Below are 22,312 nucleotides of genomic sequence, written 5' to 3' on the forward strand. Positions count from 1 at the left end.
AAAATTGAGGTTATTAAATGATTCCCTACACATAAAAAAGAGTTAGATTTATTCTAACTTCAAATCTTTCCACAGACATAAAGGAAGATTAATGGTATGGAAGAAGGATCTAATTTTATTACCAGTTATTGCTTCAGACCACGTTTTCCTAGCAGATTATATGATTACAGTGTATTAATCATAATACAGGCGAATTACACCTTCTCTTATTTGAAGGCAACAATACACTTGGGAGGTCAGGCCGAGAAAGTTGAACGATTACTTATTTACTACAAGGAATAGGGAGTAGTAATTTAGTCACAGATTCAGCTAGAAAATCATATTTTGTGGAACTGTAAACAAATTGCTTCAGGGGCTTTCCATAGACTGCCTAGAGCTGTGTTTTCCAGCCATGGGCCTTCCCCCTGAAAGTAGGAAAACCCGATATCCCAAATCTGTACACCTGATGACAGACTTGAGAGAGAAATAAATAATACCTGTACTCGCCTTAGTTTAATCTCTTGGGCATGGATAAGCTGAGCAGATGATGTAAGGCCAAAAGATTTCCTTACGCACCGCAGAATGAAATACGCCTTTGTATTTTTGCAATATGCACCCTTTTACGACCTGGCGGGGCGCATCACTCTCACCTCTTCGTGTAGAGAAGCCTTTCTCTCTTAGAGAAACCTCCAACCAGAAAGGTGCAGGGTGCTAGGGAGGTGTGAGGCCACGGAATGGTGTGGTCCAGCGCTGCACTTCACCTTCTGTGGCTTGGAAATGTGGAGACTTTAAAAGCCATTTCGAAATGAAGGTGTTAGTGTGTGCAAAGTTAGCTTTAACAAAAAGTGTAAAGGGTCTCTTGGCACAGAATGTGTCTGATAAAGTGTGTTCCAGGAAAAAAAAAAATCTCCAAATTAAGTATTGCGATTGTCATCCAAAAAGGGGTTGGGGGGTGGGGTGGGGGTGGTGGATGTGGGGGGGGGGACAAAGAGGGGCAAATCGTTGGCAAAAGCACAGCTGAATTGTGAAACTACACCATGCTGCCAAGTGTCAAAGAATACTCTTAGGTACAATTCACTACACTAACTAAATAAGAGGCAGCTATAAATTACAGATGAAGGCGGACGGTGGTGGACTTTAAAGTCAGCTCTAAGCCTATTAAGCTTTAAACACTCGGAAAACACTTGGAAAATAATGTTGTGGTGAGCTGCTTACAGAAGACTGTGTGTGTGTGTGTGTGTGTGTGTGTGTGTGTGTGTGTGTGTGTGTGTGTGTGTGTGTGTAAAGAGCGGACAAGAACGCGAGGCATAGGGAGACAGCAGAGCCATCCACAGGAAAAAGAGTACCTATAAGTCTACCGTGGAGTACTTACCCCATTCTGCTGATTCGAAGAGGGCACCTCAGAAAAATAAAACAAAACGCCTGTGGAAATCACCACTTGGTGCCAGTGGAAAATGTAAACTGCTCCAAGAGCAAAACGTGCCAGCAGAGCTGCTGAAGTTACAGAGCTCACACTGATTTGTAGATATAAAAATGCCCGCTTTACTTTAGACACAAGTCCATTGAGCTGATACATGAGGGGAAACTTAAATGAAAGCCTAAGGAACCAGCTAATACACTTGCATCCAAAGGGGCACAGACCCCAAGGGGCTCTACAGTAGAACTGAGAGGGCGATGTTTCCACAGCTGGGAGCACACTCCGTTTGGGATTTCTCTTGGCTCCCTTCCCCAAGGGCGTCCTATTTCCTTAGGAGGAGAGAATGATTTTGCCCCTACTCATGGCTCTTATTTCTCCAGGACACACACCACGTAGAGGGCTTGCTGCATCCTAGAATATTTCTAGTGCCAGCATTTTGAGGAAGCATTATTCCCAGTGCTTGTACCATTTTCCATTATCTTTTCATTTCGTTATCAATGAGCGTTTTGAGGATTCTTTGTGCTTCACCTCATGGTGAAGATCCCAGCTCCACCACATACTGGTTCTGAGGACATTGAGCAAGTGGCCTTGTCGCTCTAGGCCCCCGTCATGGCATCAGTCAAAAAGCGTAATCATAAAAATACCCACCTAAAATACTTTTTCTATTATATCAGTTAATTTATGTAACATGCTTAAGACTCTGACAGGCATGTAACCATTATGAAAGTGTTTATTAGTAGTTTATAGAGCTACGATGACTGGTATGTCATGAGAGTTGAATCATCCTAATGTTAATTACTTTCTAATGGGGTCATTCTAATGCTAATTACTTTCCATGAGAGATCCATTCCTCTCTCCTATAGTGGCAAAAGGCTTCATAAAGAAATAGACTTCTACAAACCGGGGAAATAAGGAAGGAATGGAGGGAACATCGTGGGATCATAAGACGAGGGTGCGCCCTGGAGAAATCTGTCTAGGAGCAACCTTTGGGAGGGAAAGTGGGACCCTGGGCCTTCTTGCGCAGCCCCTGAAAGCCTTTCTGTGGCCTTGCGGCGAAGGCTGAGTATGCTGAGAGAAGGGTGTGTGGTAGGCAGCAAACCTGAAGGAGGATCTGAGTTGGAGATAAACCTTTCCAAGACGAGGACATCACAACACTCAAAGTCATACATTCAGAACAACCGTTTCTCCTATGGTCCCCGAAAACTACAAGAATGAGGTGGGCAATCTGTAACAGAGTTCAAAATACGGTTGGTTTTCCTTCTTAGGATGTAAAAGCTTGCCCGCCAATATATGGGAGGAACTTGACCCAATGAAAGAATAGTGGAAAGTTAAAGCTTCCAACCTGTACTAAATGGCTTAATGATGGGTGAAGGGCAGCATATGTACTGTATATCAACAAAGTCTCTTGGGTGCCAGATTTTGACCCCCCCCACACACACCCTTTTCCCAAAGAACTGTCTCAGGGGGCAGCATAGAGAGAGTACTCAAATATTTTTGTTGAATGAATAGTCTATCTTCTTTGCTCGAGTTCATTTCTCCCATCTCAGTAACTCATTTTACAGTCATCTGACCTTGGACCTGAGATGGAGGGGAGGGTCAAATCATGAGAAATATGTGAACCTATCTTGCCTCTCACTATGTACTCGTGATTTTGCAGAAGGCAGGAGTGAAAGGGAGAGAATCCTTCAAGCATATTTATCTTCCTGGAGGTTTCAGAAAACCAGAAATGTGGAGTAACAACATGGTGGAAATAAGGGAGGCAGACAAACTGGTACAAAACAGAATCTTTTCTCCTCTCACTGGCACAGACATTCCACGTCAGAGTGAAAAGATTATGATTTCATGAGGGAAAGAATTGGGGGGAGGTGACAGTATTTATCTTTTTATTCTTCTTTATTAATCATTTTATTGGAGGCTCTTACAAGTCTTATAACAATCCACAAGTTACCCTCCGCATTCACGTCAATATAATTATTTTGAATCTTTTGATACCTGATCCTGTCCACACCTCATGATCACACAGACTGGTATGCTTCATCCACGTAGGCAGAAAGAATTCTTATTCAACTCTTCTTATGGCATTTTCTTCAAAAGCACATCCCTGGCAGAGGGGTCTTGGGGAGGAGAAGAGCCAGTCAGGGTGCGATGCAGCAATGATTAAAAATACAACTTTCCTCTGGTTCCTAAATGCTTCCTCTACCCCCCTAGCCCCTGTATCATGATCCCATTTATACCTTGCAAGTCTGGCTAGACTAGAGGATGTACACTGGTACAGATAGCTACTGGAAACACAGGGAATCCTGGGCGGATGATCCCTTCAGGACCAGTGGTGTGAGTGGCGATACTGGGCGGGTAGAGGGAGGGTGGGTTGGAAAGGGGGAACTGTTTACAAGGATAAACATGTGACCTCCTCCCTGAGGGATGGACAACAGAAAAGTGGGTGAAGGGAAGGGAGACGTCAGACAGGGAAAGATATGAGAAAATAATAATTTATAAATTATCAAGGGTTCATGAGGGAGTTGGGGAGCAAGGAGGGAGGGCAAATGAGCACCTGATGCCAGGGGCTTAAGTGGAGAGCAAATTACTTGAGAATGATGAGGGCAATGAATGTACAAATGTGCTTTATACAATTGATGTACATATGGATTGTGATAAGAGTTGCATGAGCCCCTAATGAAATGATTTTTTTTTAAAAAGAAGAAAACCTAGGATCTCTAAGAGTCCCAGTATGAGGGGAAAAAGGAGCTGTACGAGCCCCCAATAATAAAACAACATGAGTAGAAGTGAGCTCAATGGCAGTGGTTTGGGTTTTGGTTTGGGTTTGGATAAACCCATAAGAAAAATCATAGCTGAGAAATACATATTAAAATTAAGTAAAGTAAATCAGCATCAGAAACTACCTCAGTGTCACTTCATTGGAAGGTTTAAGAATCCGTGCATATTTTGCCACATTCCCTGCCCCTGCCTTGGTGTTCATGGAAGCAACTAAATATGGAAACATGGAAAACATACCCTCTGCTTGTTCCCGTTGTAAAGGTAGTTATGCCAGTAGGGGTCTGAATGCTTGCTTTGGCAGAACAACCTAGCCTATCCTAAGACAAAGAGCTACAAGAAAATAAATGAGGAGGGAAGAGAATAAGGTTCAAAGTATATAACAAACATTTGACTCATTTTTGTAGGAAATGGCAACAATATATTAATTAATTTTTTCCTCTAACACATATGCCCATAACATCAACAACAACAACAAAATCCAAACTCACTGCCATCTAGTTGATTCCAAATCATAGCAACCCAATAGGGCAGGGTAGAATTGTCCCTGTGGCTTTCTGTACCTGTAATTCTTCATGGGAAGCAGACAGCCTCTCCTTTCTCCCACAGAGGGGCTGGTGATTTTGAACTGCTTACCTTGAGGTTATCAGCCAGTGGCAATTAGATTTTATGTCACATTGACCCAGTGTGAATGTGTAGGGGTGGAGTCCAACCTCTCAATTAGGTGGCAGCCTGGTGATGCCTCCTTGGGGTGTGAACTTTTTATAAGATCAATACTGGGAATTTCTCCTTCTTTCTGTCCTTCCACCACCATGTTTCCTCTGTGCCTGCCTCCAGGGGTGTCCAATGTGGACCCAAGGTGAGAGTTGTCAGCACCCTGCCATGTGTCTACTGTATCCATTCCAACTCTAGTCTTTATTAGCTGTGTGACCTTGGATAAGCTACTTATGAGGGGGTACTCCCCCCCAAGTGGGAAAAAGATCCCCACTAGGCGGAACTTTCGTAGTATGCATTTTTCTGCTGGGTAAGCATTGAGCACCTCACACCCAGTGGCATCGCAGTGGGGGCAGTTTTGCTCCAACCTCATTTTTTGTAATGGCCATTTTAAGAGAAGAGTTTGGCTATGAAATTTTGTTTCCTACTCTGGAAAAATACCACAGAAACTGTTGTGATGCTGAACACAGCTTACAAGGACAGCACTATGGGAAAAACTGAAGTGTACAAGTGGTTTTCTCTTTTCAAAAGAGATGTAATATCAATTGATGACAAACCTCATTCTCAAAGTCCATCAACTTCCGAAGGGAAGAAAATGCTGATTCATACTGCCTTTGGAGTGGATTCCACCAGCTCAGACTGTTAGTCAAGCTTTCTATTTAGAGGTCCTAAAAGGATTGCTTAATGGTGTGCAACAATAAAGGCCTAATTTGTGGCAGACAAGGGATTGGTTTCGCCACCATGACAATATACCTGGTCACGCAGCCACCTCAGTTTTGGGCAAAAACAGTATGCCTCTCTTGTCCCTTGTACCTTACTCACCTGATCTTGCTTTGTGCAACTTCTTTTTGTTTCCTTGAATGTAAAGGAACATAAAAGAACAGTGATTTTATGACTTAAAGGAGGTGAAGAAAACAATGAGGGAGGTGCCGTCAGCCAGAGATTTGATAAGTGTTATTAAGTGTAACGGAGATTACTTTGGAGGTTTTAAGGCTGTGTGTGGAGATTCTGATTTTGGAGGCGGGGTACTCCCTCAGATCCTTTCCAAGTTCCAATTTCTTATCTATAATATGGAGAAAATAGAGGTATTATGAGGTTTAGATAAAATAATGTCTATGTAAAGCACGTAGCAACATGCCTTGGGTATACTGTGCTTAATATATTAGCTATCGTCATATCATTATTCCCTTTTTCAATGTAGGTTAATGCAATACAAACAATTAGATAGTATGGCCCTGCTCAATCTTCACCTTCACAAAAAGATCACTGAAGATAAGGATGCTACAGCAAGTGGGGTGAAGAAAGCAGACGGTACCCAGCTATCAATTGAAATAGTGTCTGGGGTCTTAAAGGTTTGTATTCAAACAAGTAGCCATCTAAGTGAGGTCTTGCGGTAGTTACATAATTTGGTGTCAATTTGAGGATTAAGAGTGAAGGGGTAGAGTCTAGCCTGTCAATTAGGTCATAGCCAATGAGGCCTCTGTGTAGGCATGGCCTTCTCCTGAGAATCCTGGGAACTTTTATATTCGTCCTTGGAGGAGGGAGACTCTCTCTCTCTCTCCCTCCCTCCCTCCCTCTCTCCTCACTTCCTGTGAGACAACCCTGTGGAGAAGACACATGGAGAGAGGCTGATGGAACCAAACCTCTGGAGCTGGAGAAGCCACATGGAGATCCTTGCCAGTGCTGAGATGCTTATGCACCACTGGATCCACAATACTTCCCATCCACTGGTCTGTCTGCATTCAGCAAGTCTGAAGAGGACCTTATAGATTGGTATCAGACATATGGGCTAATATCAGACTTGATCTGTACTGGGCTGGGATGTTTTCTCAATAGTCAATTGCTCTTGTACATAAAACTCTTTCCTATACACATATGAGTGTCTTTCAATTTGTTTCTCTAGTCTACCCGGACTAAAATAGGTGTCAACTAAGTCCACACAGAAGCAGTATACCAGGCCATGTGATCCAAAGATGACAATAGCAAAATCCAATATGATGAAGAGAAAAATATCAGAGCTTAAATAGTGAGCGCCCAACTTATAGAAGGTTATGGAGAACCGTGAGAACCCAAAATCCATTTGCAGAGTCTCTGGTCATATGGGGCCTCTGGCAGATGCCCTGTAGTCATAGATTAGGAATTCGAACAGCTTTACCATCAGACAGAAATAATAGTAAACCTGATTATGGTGAATTGAACTCTGGTTTAATATGATATATGATCAGTTGACCTCTCTTGACACAACCTGAATTCCCTCTATGCACACATAGTTCTTGATTGTCCAAGAATGAAATTTCTTCTTTGACTTTTTAAACATTGTTGATAATTTTTTCTTTCTCTTTAGTTTTATCTTTATATTAGTGTTGCTATTGTTTTCTTCTTTCTGTTTCAGGGTTGTTGTTGTTGTTGTTTTTTAGATTGTTTATGTTAGGTCACCCAGTTTATGAAGCTCAGGAGCAGTGTATGCACAGAGACGATAATCAATGCAGTGGTTTATCAGGAAAAGGGCAAAGACCAGTAGAGCTGATTGTGATGATGTATATGGAACTCTTTTTAGAAGCAGCCTAACTATGGAAGTGTATGCAAATGAAGTGGATATAAATATTATACAAAGAAAAACTACTTTAAAAAGAACAAAATTGACGGATGGTTTCCATGGGTGAAGAAGAAAGAGTTTTTATTTAGATGGGCATTGAGTTCATTTTAATGGTGGTAGAACAATTTTGAAAGAGATAACAATAATGTTTATACAACACGAAGAATATAATCAATTGCACTGAATTGTGCATGTAGAAGTTGTTAAATTGGTGAATGTTATATTTTGTATATTTTTGCCAAAATGGAAAAATACATAAATAACAATGAGTACGGGGAAAATAAGATGTTCTGAATTGACTGTGTACGGATTGCATAACTCAGTTGATCTAAGGAATTGTATGATATGTGGATGAAGTGCCAGTAAAGCTGTTTTAAAAAAAAAAACATGCTAATCATTCTGACACATCTCAAGGACCTCAAATTTTGAAACTTTCAGGCATTCCCTCCTTTAGATCAAGAATTACATTAACATCTTTGATTATTTTATATGGACACATTCTTCTACAGGGGCTTGTAGTTATGACATGTAATTTCTTGGGTGGCTGTTTACTGAAGTACACATTTAAGAATTCTAACATTATTGCCCTATTCAGGCTCTTATGGTTTACTCTTCAGTTTCCATGATCTTAAGATGGATGAAAGGAGTCTGTGTGAAATGAGGTCACATTAAAGAAACAGCTTGAGGCAGTTAGTTTATTGTGCCAACCTGGGTGATAAATGCATGTGGAATTAATTAAAGGGCGGAGGGATAAATGACTCGGTAAATCTCGCCTTTCTAGCTCTCGGGTCTCTTGCTTTGTGATGGTTACACCAGGGTTCAGCTGCCTTAGCAGTTCCCTGATTCAGCTTGCAAGGCTGATTTTCTGAAAGACATCCCCAAGGAGAAGTCACATGTACCTACCCCGATGCAGCCCTGGGTGCTGGAGCACCCGTGTGGAGACCCCTGACAGCGCTGAGATGTTTGCACATTCACTGACTCGGCTTACCTCCTGCAGTCGGCATTGTTGTGTCCATTTTGTGAGATGGAGGAGGACTTTGTGGCTTGGTGTTGGACATATGGGTTAATGTTGGACTGTGGGCTTGGGCAGCACTGGGTTGGGACGTTTTCTTGATGCTCACTTAACCTTTATATAAAACTCTCTCTAACTCATACATGAGTTTCTGTGGATTTGTTTCTCTAAAGTACCCAGACTAACACACAGCTTAACTGTTCAAAAATATGACTCAGGAAATAAGTTTGAGACTATTTGGAAAATGAGTCTAAATTATGTATATAATTATCTTCCGAAGCTTTAAATTGGATTTTCATACAATGCCATAACATTGGTTACACATACCAATATTCAATTATTCCTATAATAATTACCATACAATACTATTAATTAATTCAGAAATTAAAACATAATTTAATATTGTTAGGTAACCTGATAGTAACATTAAACCAAGAAGTTTCAGATTCTGAGTATTTCCTTATTAACTAGATAATTTTTTTAATGAATTGTCTGGAAATCTTGTCAATATTGTGGGTTTTGTTTGTTCAAATGTAATAAGAAATGTATGTGATAGCATGCAGTTAGTCCTTGTTGGACTAAAGAAAGTCTACGAACATGCTGTTATCTATAACCATATTTGCAATATTCTATTACTTATGTGAAACCATTTTTCAAGGACTTTCAGAATTCTTGCTGAGTAGCCATTCCATTAGCAATGCATTCGTGATTTGTATCACGGAGGCTGAAAATTTTAGAGTGCCCACACTAGTTAAACTATGCTTTTTTTTTAAGTTTTAAAAATGTATATCACATTCCAGGTCTAAGTTGGATGAAGTTATAATACTCATGGTTGTTCAATCATAACTTAAAATAGGGGAATTGAATTGACAGTATTCAAGACTATCACCCTCTAACACAACAGTTCTCAACCTGGAGGTCGCGATCCCTTTAGTGGTTGAACGACCCTTTATAGGGTTCGCCTAATTCATAACAGTGGCAAAATTGCAGTTATGAAGTAGCAACAAAAATAATTTCATGGTTTTGGGGTGGGGACACCACAACATGAGGAACTGTATTAAAGAGTCACAGCATTAGGAAAGTTGAGAACCACTGATCTAACATGTATCATTTTTCTAAAGATGATGATGATAAAATGAAGAGTTGCAGAGGACACAGAACTATAATTCAGAAGAGGATAAGTCGGAACATCTAAGTGTTCGTGAAACATGTGTGGGGAAGGTTGGCAGATTCAGGAGTTAGTTTATTTAGCCAAGCTAGCTACTACTGGTCTATCTAACCAAAATGTTTTCTTTCCAAGCCTTGTTGGAAGCAAATGCAATAAACAAAGTATCTTTTAAAAAACACTCATTGCCACTGAGTCAATTCCAATTCATAAAAGCATGAAAATTTTATATTAATTAATTTACCAGTTAATACATCCAAATTTGTTGGATAAAGCTATTTTGAGGTCGTATTGCACTGCACCACTTGGCATTTCTAAATATAAGTCCTGATCACTTACATGGAATGAATAAAATGTTACAGCAATGCAATTATGCCACATTAAAGTAATAAGGTGATCAACAAGAAATAGCAAAAATTATAAAGTCCAAAGATATTAGAAACTTATACAGGATCAACTTCTGTGGTCTTGTAGAGAGCTGTTTCATATATCCAAGCAGGTAGAATCAAGAGTTCACTTCTAGCTTGGTTGTACAAGGGCTGCTGAGAGGCACTAAATAGGGTCGTTTGCACTTTAATTATAAGGTATGCCTCAGTTGATGCCTTTTCCAACAGAAAAAACTCACTTGGAAAGAGCTTGGGTTAGAATTGAGATTTGGGTTCATAATTAAAAGCTTCCTGAACGTAGGAAGAATACTTCCTTGAATAATGCATAAAATCTTGGCAATATTTGCATCGAACCCTCGTTGTTTTCAAATAGATTTATAGTTAAGCATTTACGTCATATGTTTTAACCAAAAAACTTTACTCCATGCTTTACTCATTTATGTTTTAAGTCTGGACTATTGACTAAATTAATTTTACTACCGTGAGTATTATCAAATGTATGGAACTTGCTAATAAAGTAAATTCCACAAAGTGAAGTATACATATATTCAAGAAAAGTGTGTATCATGGCTGTATCCTCATACTTATTCGATCTGTATGCTGAGCAAATAATCAGAGAAACTGGTTCATATGAGGAAATATGTGGAGGAAGGTTGGAGGAAAGCTTAATAATAAACTTTGATATACAGATGAACAACTTCACTTGCTGAAAGCAAGGGGGACCTGAAGCACTTGCTTCATTGTGGATTTTTACCCAATGCAAAGAAAAAAAAACTGCTTACAACTGAACCAATAGGTAACATCAGGATAAATGGAGAAAAGATTGAAGTTGTCAAAAATGTCACCATGCTTGGATCCATAATCAATGTGCGTGGAAACAGCAGTCAAGAGAGCAAATGCAGTGCATTAGATAAATCTGCTGCACAGCCCTCTTTAAGGTGTTAAACCACAAGGGTGCTACTTTGAAGACCAAGGTGTGCCTGACCCATGCCATGGCATTTCCAATCGCTACAGATGTATGTGAGAGTTGGATACCGAATGAGGAAGATCAAAGAATTGATACATCAGAATTACGGTTTGAGTGAAGAATATTGAAAGTACAATGAATTACCAAAAGTACAAACAAATCTGTCTCAGAAGAGATACTGTCAGAATGCTCCTTACAAGCAAGGATGGCAGCACTTCATCTCGTGTATTTTGGACATGTTATGAGTCCCTGGAAAAGGACATCAGACTTGATAAAGTAGCAGGGCAGCAAAAAAGAGGAAGACCCTTGACCAGATAGATTGACACAGTGGCTGTGCATGGGGTTACTATGCATGGAACCAACTTGATGGCACCTAACAACAACAACAACAAGGTTTACAGTGTGAGTCCTAATTCCATGTTAAGTTCTGATGTAAATTCAGACTCCATTGAATCTATTCTGACCATTATTCAACAGAAGCTTTGTCCTCCATCCCCTTACAGGAGGGTATTGGGAGGAGACAAGCCAGTCAGGGTGTGATGTAGCAACGATGATACATACAACTTTCTTCTACTACTTCCTAAATGATTCCTCTCCCCCTCCCCCCGCTGCACTATCTACCTTACAAATCCAGTTAGACCAGAGAATGTACACTGGTACAGATAGGAACTGGAAACAGGGAATCCAGGATGGATAATCCCTTCAGGACCAATGGTGTGAGTGGTGAAATTGGGAGAGTGAAGGGAGAGTGGGTTGGAAAGGGGGAACCGATTACAATGATCTACATATAACCTCCTCCCTGAGGGACGGACAACAAAAAAGTGGGTGAAGGGAGACGTAGGACAGGGCAAGATATGACAAAATAATAATGTATAAATTATCAAGGGTTCATGAGGGAGGGGGAGCAGGGAGCAAGGGGGAAAAATGAGGAGCTGATGCCAGAGGCTTGGGTGGAGAGCAAATGTTTTGAGAATGATGAGGGCAATGAATGTACAAAAAAAAAAAAAAAGCTTCGTCCTCAGGCAGACTGTGTTTGACAGTAGATATATAGGCTCCTAGTCAGCCAAAGGAGAGGCAGTCTCAACCTCTGGGATTTGCCTAGGCATACCCTTCGTGAAAATTGAGATACCAGGGCCACTTGGTCATGAGGCATGCATAGAGCAAGTTGGTTAGTTGGTTGTTGTTATTGTACTTAGATGCCATCAAGTCGGTTCAGATTCAGTGACCCTATGTACAACAGAACAAAACATTTTCCCAGCCCTACACCATCCTCACAACTGTTGTTACTCTTGAACTTACTATTTCAATCACTGTGTCAATCCATCCCCTTGAGAGTCTTCCTCTTTTTCGATCACCCTCTACTACATTAAGTATGATGATCTTTCTAGGGACTGGTGTTTCTCAGTAAGATGCATTGTATGAACAAGTATTTGGAGTGCACAGCATCTCTTCCATAAGCTTTTCTTACCTGTATCATGGTCCTTTTCCTGCTTTCATCATCCTACCAGCAACAGTGATGAATTGATGTGCCGCAATCTTGACTTTGTGAAAATTTTCTTTATTTTTCATCTTCTGTAATTTCCCTCATGATAGTGCATCCCTTGGATCCCCTGCCTCATCTGGATGATTTCTCTTTGTCTCATCTTTAGTACTGTTTAAGTTTTAATAACGGGATCTCTATAAAATCAAATGTTTTAAAGGCCAGCGAGACTCAAGTATACCTATTTTAAACAAATCTCATAAATCACATAGAAACATTAAATTGTCTTTGTAAAGATTGTTTTTTTACTCACTGCCTTTAATACTCATAAATGTTAAGGGATGAAGGTTAGAATACAAACCCTTTGCTCCCTCTGCGCACAGGCTATGACTGGAGAGACCTTCTGCAGGAGGGGTTCCACTACACTCCAAAAGAAAAAAAGCCACAGCTTCAAATTTAATAAGCAATAAGCAGGAATTAAATAGAATAGTCTATGATAATAGTCTAGGGTAGATGTTGTCTCAGTGTTTTGCAAGAAAAATAAAGTGTCTTCCTAAGAGGAAGGTTGCTGGCTCTGTCTTACAAGAGAGATAAGCACCTGGCCAGGAAAGTTGTTGTTTCCGGGGCTTGTGTTGGGTGCCACTTCCTCCAGTGAGGAACACTGCCTGAGAAGTTCTGGGAACTCACGGACACCAGGAAGAGACTGGTACAATTCTATCAAGCTGGGGCCCCTCAGTAAAAGAACACTGCTAATAGGCCTTTTTAGACTGGAGGGTTCAGTTACCAAGTTCAGGGATTAGCCAACAGATTTACCACACCTGAGAGCTGTCAGCAAGTGCCTCTTGATCCCCAGACAATTCAATGGCCACCACGTGTAGGGAATGACTAGCAATGATCACCTCAGAAGCAGAGTGATGGCCATTGGTCTTGTTCAGCTGCTTATAAATCTGTTTTACCCATAAATCCCTGTTAACATATGTGGCTGGTTTTGCTGGCATGTGTTAGGTGTTTTCCCCTTGCATCTTGGGTACTGTCTTCTTTGCCTCAGTCATAACTTATCTGTCCTTTTCAGACTCACAGTTTAATATTTATTTTTAAGTTATGCTTATAGTATATATCTTGTCATATTAAGTCGGAGTCCTTCTAAGCCACATATAGCAAGGTCATGGGTATACCACTTACTATCTTGTAAGGTGTGACTTTTTATCTTCCAAATAAAGTATATCTCAAACTTAAGAGGAAATCATTTTAAATCGAAAGTAGGGTCAATGACTCATGAAGTTTTGCTATTGGGGTTTAATTATACGATTAGCATAGAAAATCATAAATGACCCTGAAACAATACCTCGACCTAATGTAAACGCTTACTAACTATCCGGAAGCCACTGTGTTAGCCCTCCTGAGTGCAGTAAGTTTAGCCTATCGAGTTGGGGTAATTCAGGAAGGGTACCACTTTCAAGAAACTCAGCAGTGTTGATAACCATGTAGCCTCCTTGGTAATAAGAGTTACTGGGAATTTGTCTTACATATTACCCATTCAAAAATAGACTTGACCAAGGGCTAAAAAGAAGAGTTCCCTTCAATTCCTTTACAGGAGGCAGAAGTTGTGCGGTTAATTAAAAACGATCCTATGGGGATGATTATAGTCTGAAATGGATAAAAGCAGTGAGTTAGTTTATTGTGCCAAACTGGCTGATAAACACATGTGGGGTTAATTGAAGGGCGGAGGGATAATTGGCTTGGTGAGCCTTGCTTTTCAAGTTCTCCGGTCTCTTGTTTTCAGATAGTCAGATCAGGGTGAAGCTGCCTTGGCCAGTTCCCTGCTTTAGCTGGCAGGGCTCACTTTCTGCAAGACACCCCTGAGGAGACGCCACATGGACCTACCCCAATGCAGCCGTGGTTGCTGGGCACCCATGTGGAGACCCCTGCAGGTACTGAGATGCTAAAACGTTCACTGACTCAGCTTTCCTCCTGCAGTCGGCATCATTGCGTCCATTTTGTGAAATGGAGGAGGACTGTGTGGATTGGTGTTGGACTTGTGGGCTTGGGCAGCACTGGGTTAGGATATTTTCTTGATGCACATTTACCCTTTATATAAATGTCTCTCTTATACATGAGTTTCTGTGGATTTGTTTCTCTAAAGTACCCGGACTAATACAAGCAGGCAACTCTATGTAACCTAATGTTAGAAGCCTGGCAGTACAGGAGAGGGATTTCATAAGAAGTCAGCAGTTTAGGTGACAAATGTTTTATTAAAGTGAACTTTGAAATGGTGCATATTCATGGGAAACATAGACACCCAAAAAGTTTCCTGAAACTATATCTGCCATTGCTTCCACTAGTCTGGCCATGGCAGCAACAGACAATAGCTAAGGAGGGTAACTTCTGGTGACTAAATCTACTTGGAGGACATAGTAGCCAATTAGACTTTCTAGGGTTTTGTGTTTCTGATTGGGCATCCCTATGGTATTCCCAGACACCTATGAATGCAAAGTGAAAAAATATAAATGGTGATTATGGAATTCTAAAGCTGTGGTATTTATTGGTGACACCTTATATGTCAATATGGCCTTTTTGTCATCCTTTGAAAACTGAAAAGGGTCACACTATGAAGCCTTTAAGTAATCATACCATGGCTGAGTCAGAAAAGAAAATCTGGTATCCACATTACATAATAACTGGGCATTCCTTAAAAATCCCTTAGCTATTTTATTGATCTGGGAACAGGTAAAACTACCCCAGTTGCTTTTATTTCAGGGTAAATAGTGATCCCTCTTGTTAATATTGCATGCCCTAAATATATAAATGATGGCTGGTCTAGTTGAAATTTCTCTTTTGGTGTCTGTGCCCATCAGCAATCAAGTATTCTAACAATAAAGAGGAGCTTGTTGATATTCAGAACAAATCAGTAAATCATAAACATCATGTAGGAAAGTGGATCCATGATCAAGCCACAAAAGTTTCAGGTCTGCGTATAACATGTGAGGGCAACAAAGATGAGTTGGAGCTTGAGGCTCCACAGTCCAAATGTACTGCCAGACTTCCCAATAAACGCAGAGAAACATTGGCTATCTAGACGCATGGTGATATTGAAAACACAACGAGAAGATGAAGTGTGATATTTTAGGGTGTAAATTAGAAAGAAATGTTAAAATAATAAATAAGAAAGAAGTGTAAATTGGGAGTCATAGTAAATCTAGGTAAGAGTTCAGTTGATGGTAGACAGGTAGTGTAAAAACTTCCTCCTATGATGATTTGACTACTTTACAGGGGAAATAAGCGTTTTCTTGGAGCTGGTTTGGGGATTAATTCAAGTTTAGTAATATAATCCTGGTCTCTTGCAGTAATACCACCTATTGCCTCTTGTCTTGAAGAGTAAGGGGGAATTTTAAGTAAAGGCTTGGAGGTATCAATTTCGATTACAATGGAGTCGACTGACAGCACTAACACGTGTTGAAATTGTAGCGCCCAGGGTCTCTAATAGCAAAGATATAGCAGGGGTGTCGAACGGGCTGCCCAAGGGCCCCATGCAGCTCCCGAGGTAATTTTTGTGTCCCACAATGCCCTGAAATAAAATGAAAATAGAAAAAAAAACATTATGAAGAATGTAGCATTTAGAGGAAATCGAGGCAATACTGTGCACACAAATCTCTTGTTGCATTGTATTTCAGAGCATCGTGGGCCACAAAAATTTACCCCAGGGTCACATACGGCCCGCGCGCCACCATTTTGACACCCATAGTCTACAGGAATAAAGGGAGCCAAGAACCTTCCTTGCTGTAGAGCCAGCCTCACTAGTATCGAGTTGACTTCAACTCAAAGCAGCACTTCAGGGCAGGGTCTAAGCCTCCCTTTGGGTTTCTGAAACTGTAAATCTTTATGGGAGTAGACGGCTTCGTCTTTCTCCTATAGTGTGGATGTCGGGTTCAAAGTGCAGGCTCAGTGTGTAGCCTACTATGCCTTAAGAGGCATTGTAAGTGCTTAAAAATACCAAAATGCTTCCTGTTATGTTGTTCCTTAGATTTCCCGGTGACTGCCAGGGAGCTCTAATAATACTTTTCCTTTTCATTAAATTGCATATGGCAATTCTATTTAGGTATTGTGACAAAGAAGAAAGTTATGCAAACCCTCCATTGGACCAAAATGCATGGGAATAAACTCAAAGTGGATTTGAGTGTGTCTTGTTTAGTAACCCTGCGCCTTTAGGTACTCCAGGATCTGTGAAAATATGGGATTGATGATAAATCTACCCTGTTCTATACAGTCACCATGAGTTGGAATTGACTCGAGGGCAGGGAGGCTTTTTACCTCTACAGCAAAAAGGCTTTTACTTTGCTCCTTTTTGTCTGTTAGCCTGTCTCTATTTGGCACCAGAAACCCCATGGGGCACCATGCCAATAGATAAGGTAACCTCTATGTCAATAGAAGCTTACAATTGCAATTAACTTGAGTGTGTGTTTGAAGCAATGGCATGAGGGCCTCTTCTGGGTTCAGTAGGGAGAAGGAGAATCCAGATCCACACCAGCCCAAGTCAGACATGCCTTCACCATCCCATTTCCTTTGCCCTTTTTTGGCACCAGCCTCTCCTGGAACTACACTTCTCTGTTGGTTTTGATGATCTGTTACAATGACTACACAGCCCTCATAGACAATGCTCACCATTATGGGAGTTTATTAGGGAAGTTAGCAAGTTACTGCAAGTCAGAATCAAAAAGACGTCAATGTTACCCCTGTTTTGTCTACACAGCACCTCTTCTCAGCAAGTAATCATATCTCTCTCTGGTCCTCAGCATCTCAGCTATGTGTGCTCTGGGTCTCTGCCCCCTTCCTTGGACCGGGAAACCTACCTCTCTGCCCCACAGGCCAGGTGTTTCCCTCTGCTGTCTCATGGTCTCAGATCTGTGGTTTCTGGTGACTCTGATACCTCCACCACATCGGACAGGGATCTCCAACACAGCCTGCTGGTGGCTCATCTTTTTTCATGGTGTGGTGGTTATTTAATCTCGTGTCATTAAGGGGTGAAGTCGACTGTGAATCAGGTCACAGCCTGATGATGCCTCCTTGTGGACATGGCCTTCTCATGAGGATTCTGGGAAGTTTCACTCTCTGTCTGCTTTCACCTTCTTGTAGACAAGTCACATGGACCCACAGATGACAGCCAGTGTGGGAAACTAACATCAAGGGAAATATGACAAGGACTGTATTCTCTAACTTGTATCAGAGGGAATCTGGAAAGCTAGTATTCCATGGTAGAAAAGCCACCACTTTGGTTAGTTAGAGATAAAGTCCAAGTACATTATCCTTTGTTAAATATCATTCCCACAAATTCTCCCCTAACAGCATTGCTGCCCTATAGTGAGCACATGGTTGACTTTATCTCCCTACAGAAGCAGACATCCTGTTGCTAGCTCTTCCAGCCATGTCATCCAACCCCTCACATATTTCCCCCAAGAGTGGATGGATGGGCTGGGGGTGGCTTTATCCCCCACGCCTGCATTCAAAATGTTTGCCATAGCTTGAATTTTTGGCTTGGCTACATTAATATTGTCATTTATTTTGCCTTGGCAGCTTTCAATGTATAGAAAGTAACCATGTTGCCCCTATAGCTCTTTTGAATTTAATCCATAAACAAAAGGGGTAATTGTGAGACACAGAAAGGTTTGCTCCAGGTTGTCCCCCTAAATATATGTAAAACCTAAGACATTGTTTGCAGCACATGTTAAATGACTGGATGCTTGGAGGTCCACATCACCTGCTTGAGGTTATCTCGCTGAGAGTATTTGCCATCTAGGGCAATCAGACCTTATTGTCTGTCTCATTTTAGGTGGGGCCCACTCCCTGCTGATAAGGATTGTGGATTGGTTACCTAAAGGAAAGCCCAGAGACAAGGTCAAGCCAACACTCAAGGATGACAAAGGTTAGGCTGCCATCTTGAATCAAGAAACCACCTATCTTGTCACATGTGTACCTCTAGTGTCTCCCCTTCCTATTGTGTGTACACCCCTAGCTCAGCCCCTTCCTGTGATGTGTATGCCTATTTTACAGCCCTTCCTATTACGTATGTGGTTACCTGTAATCAGGGGGACTTGCACAACCCCTAAGGGTTTATAAGCTGTGATTAGAAATATACTCTCTCTCAGCATGGACCTGACTGCTGAGATCATGGTCATCCTGGAGGTGAGCATGTTACCATAAAATATGTCTGACTCCTTCATTTCACTTTCTCTCTGATCCCTCCTATTCTCTATGACTTTACTATACTCTTTATATATTATCACTATACAAATTGCGCCTACGGACTCTGCAGTTGTTAGAGGCTGGCTTATTCTGACAAGCCAGAGCCCTGGAGATACATCCATCACCATTAGATCCATAAGAATTTGCACCCACCAGCAGGTGATGTTCCTGCATTCTACATCATTGTATGTGGCTGCGTGAGTCTGAATAATTTATGGACTAATATTGGACTTATGAGCTAATATCAGATTTATGGACTTGATCTGGACTGGGCTGGATGTTTCCTTAATATACAATTACTCTTTGATATTAAGTTTTCTTATACGGGTGTCCCTGAATTTATTTCTCTAGTCAACCTGGCCTAACACACGTGGTCACAAGGTTTTCTCTCTCTGATTTTGAAATATATACCCAGTAGAATGGACAATCTAATCAATCACCTATAGTTTTCCACGTTATTTTCATGTTCCCACATAAACATTTGGCGGGAAGTGCATAGACATGGATAGATGAGTCATATCTACCAATTTCACTTCAATACGGGGTTTCTCCTTGAGTATGTTAAAACACCAAAGGAAGAGCACCTGTTTTGTTTCCAGAGTCCATTCATTTTTGTTTTACTTAGATTGGGTTTTGTTGAATGGCAGGTTTCTCATTTTGTATTTAACATTATATACTCCCTCTTTAAATGCTTTGATATTGTACCATAATAAATACTAGGTTTAGTGCCTCCAGAGGATGTAAATAACTTTTTAGTAGAAGAGTACAGTTGCTATATTTTAAAGATATGAATGTATTAGTCTTTGCAATTTGGTAAGTTCCTATGGTTTGAGCAAGTTCATGAACTAAATCAGTAAGCTCAGCCATCAAATGGTTTTCTAATGCAGCTATTGGCTTTTCACTGAGGGTGAAAGTTCAGGGTTAAACCTGGATACAGAGGCTCCAATGAAAGCTTCTCATGCCCTTGGGGTAAACGATCAAGCTAAACATGCTCAGTGAATATTTGAGTGATGTGATTAAGTAATAATAAATATTTTCTTCTTCATTCTGTATTTGAAAGTGGATTTTTATTGAACTTCCTCAACTCTCTCTGCCTTCACCTTCCTGCTGGCTATCCACTCTGACACCTGCCAGAGCCACAGCCATTGGATCCACACAACTTTGGACACACTGGTCTGTGATTTCCCTATATTCTGCATCATTGCATGTAGCTGCATGAATCTGAAAAAGGACTTATAGACTACCATTGGAGGTATAGACTTGGTCTGAACTTGGCTGGGATATTTGCTCAATATATCATTTCTTCTTGATATAATGCTCTCTCATACACATATATCAGTTTCCTTGGATTAGTCTCTCTAGTCAACCTGGCCTAATACATTATGGTACCTGGGGAGTGGGGAACTAGAGAAACAAACCATAAAGACGGAGAGTGGATTGTGGTAGTTTTGTAATCTGGTGTCAATTTGAGAATTCAGAAGATTAAGAGTGAAGGGGTGGAGTCTAATCCGTCAATCAGATCATAGTCAGTGTGGCCTCTGTGTGGGCATATCTTTCTCCTGAGAATTGTGGGAATTCTGATTTCCTCCTTGGAAGCAGGAGGGACACACTCTCTCTCTGCTCATTCCATTGGAGACTCTCTAGACTAGACACATAACACTACACTGATAGAACCTGTGCCCTGGGAACTGGAGAAGCCACATGGAGACCCCTGTCAGCACTGAGATGCTTATAACATCAAAGACTTTCTACCCACTGGCCTGTGATTGTCCTGCATTTGGTGTCATTGCATGTGTTTCATGAATCTGGAAAGGACTTTATAGAGTAGTAGTATTGGACGTATGGGCTAATATCGGACTTATGGGCTTGGACTGGACTGGGTGGGATGTTTTCTTAATGTACAATTACCCTTTATATAAAACTCTGTCTTATACACATTTTCATGTTTAAGCGTTTGTTTCTCAAGTCAACCTGGACTAACACAGTGGATGCTTGTCTGACCTCTACCTTATGGTAGTTTTTATTCTTCAGCTAGCCAGAGGTCAGGTAGGACCACACTGTTTACTTGATTGTTTTCTCGAAAGGATGTGAAAAGTAAAGGTTTTGATTCCTCAAAGTTGTTTTAGGTCCTTCTGGCCTGAAATGGTGAAAATGAATGTGATAGCTATGAATTTTGAGCTCAGGGATTAAAATTGCCCCCTTGAACTTCTCGGAGGCCATGCTGCTTGGTCACAATGGCTGACCAAAGGCCTCCTCTTGGCTTGATGCACCAGAGCCTAAGTCCCTATTGCACATGAAGAGATCGATTAGGTAAGAAAGGAATTGAATTTGACGGTCAAGAATTGTATTTAGGATCTGGCTGAACTAGGCTTATATAGCTTTCTTGTACTTAATTGTTATTGATATAATGTATGATAGAAATGATTATTGAGAAGTATGAGTAGAGAGAATGTGTAAGTCCACTGCCTTTGACCATTAAATTGTTTCTGTTAAATATGTATATATCTATCGGAAATGCCTGCAAAGAATACTTAGAAAAAGTAATCCCCACCCAGTGCCTTGAGTGCTCAGGAAATTTGCATTTGAATAGACTTCCTGAGAGAGCTGTTGGCAGACTGAAGGAAAAAAGGAGTCATTTGCCTTTTTGAATTTTGAGCTAGAGGTTTGCTCCTGAAGCTGGAAAAATATGGATCCATTAAGGAACTCTCCTATCTAGGACTAGATGTGAAAGGGAGCCTGTAGGCAGCTTGAAATACTTGCTAGGTGACCATCTGAGTCCACATCTTGAATGGAAGTGGGAGAAGACAGCAATGAGAGACGGGTTGAGTCTACCCACTGACACCCGTGAACCTGACTCATAGGGATTAGAGGAGAAGATGAGAACGGGTTGGCTGGTCTGAAATGTAAAGAATAATGTGGAACCTGAGCCTATGGCATGACCTAGCCCAAGCAGACTAGGGTGGTTGAGAACTTGTGAAGAGGCCCATGACTCAAAAGGCAAGGTGTCCAATGAGCAACCCACATTGAGTTGACTAGAACCCAACCAGATGAAGATTTTTGAGCTTGTGAACTTGTGCTTATTGCTGTTGACTTTGCTTATTGCTGTTGACTTTATGGATGGCCTATACTGATTTGACTTTGTTTATGGATGCAGACTCTCAAGGTTCTAACTGGAATGAAGATTCTTCACAGCAAAGAACATGTCTGTCTCTTCAGAGCACTGGATTGATATAAACGGGCAATACAGAAATTAGATACCCAAAATGGGAGGGGGGGGGAATAAAAGTATGAAGTGGCTGGCTTACAAACTTTCATTGGGTCAGGGAATATATTGATAGGACTACAGTGTAGGTGTTCACATACTGCAATTGTTTGGCATAAAATACTTTTATTATTATTCAGTTAGAGAATATTATGTTTAAATGGGGCCGGCACATTTTCCGCCTTACACATTTTAGTGTAATCCTATTAGGCAAACACATGATTTTACTACTGTCTTTGTTTTTAAAATTATGTATGGCTAAAGAATTATGTAAAAGTGTCAAGTTGACAAGGGTGGTCTGTGGTCATTACATAATTTCATGTCA

This window comes from Tenrec ecaudatus, chromosome 3 (assembly GCF_050624435.1).
Source record: "Tenrec ecaudatus isolate mTenEca1 chromosome 3, mTenEca1.hap1, whole genome shotgun sequence".
NCBI classification, from domain to species: Eukaryota; Metazoa; Chordata; class Mammalia; order Afrosoricida; family Tenrecidae; genus Tenrec; species Tenrec ecaudatus.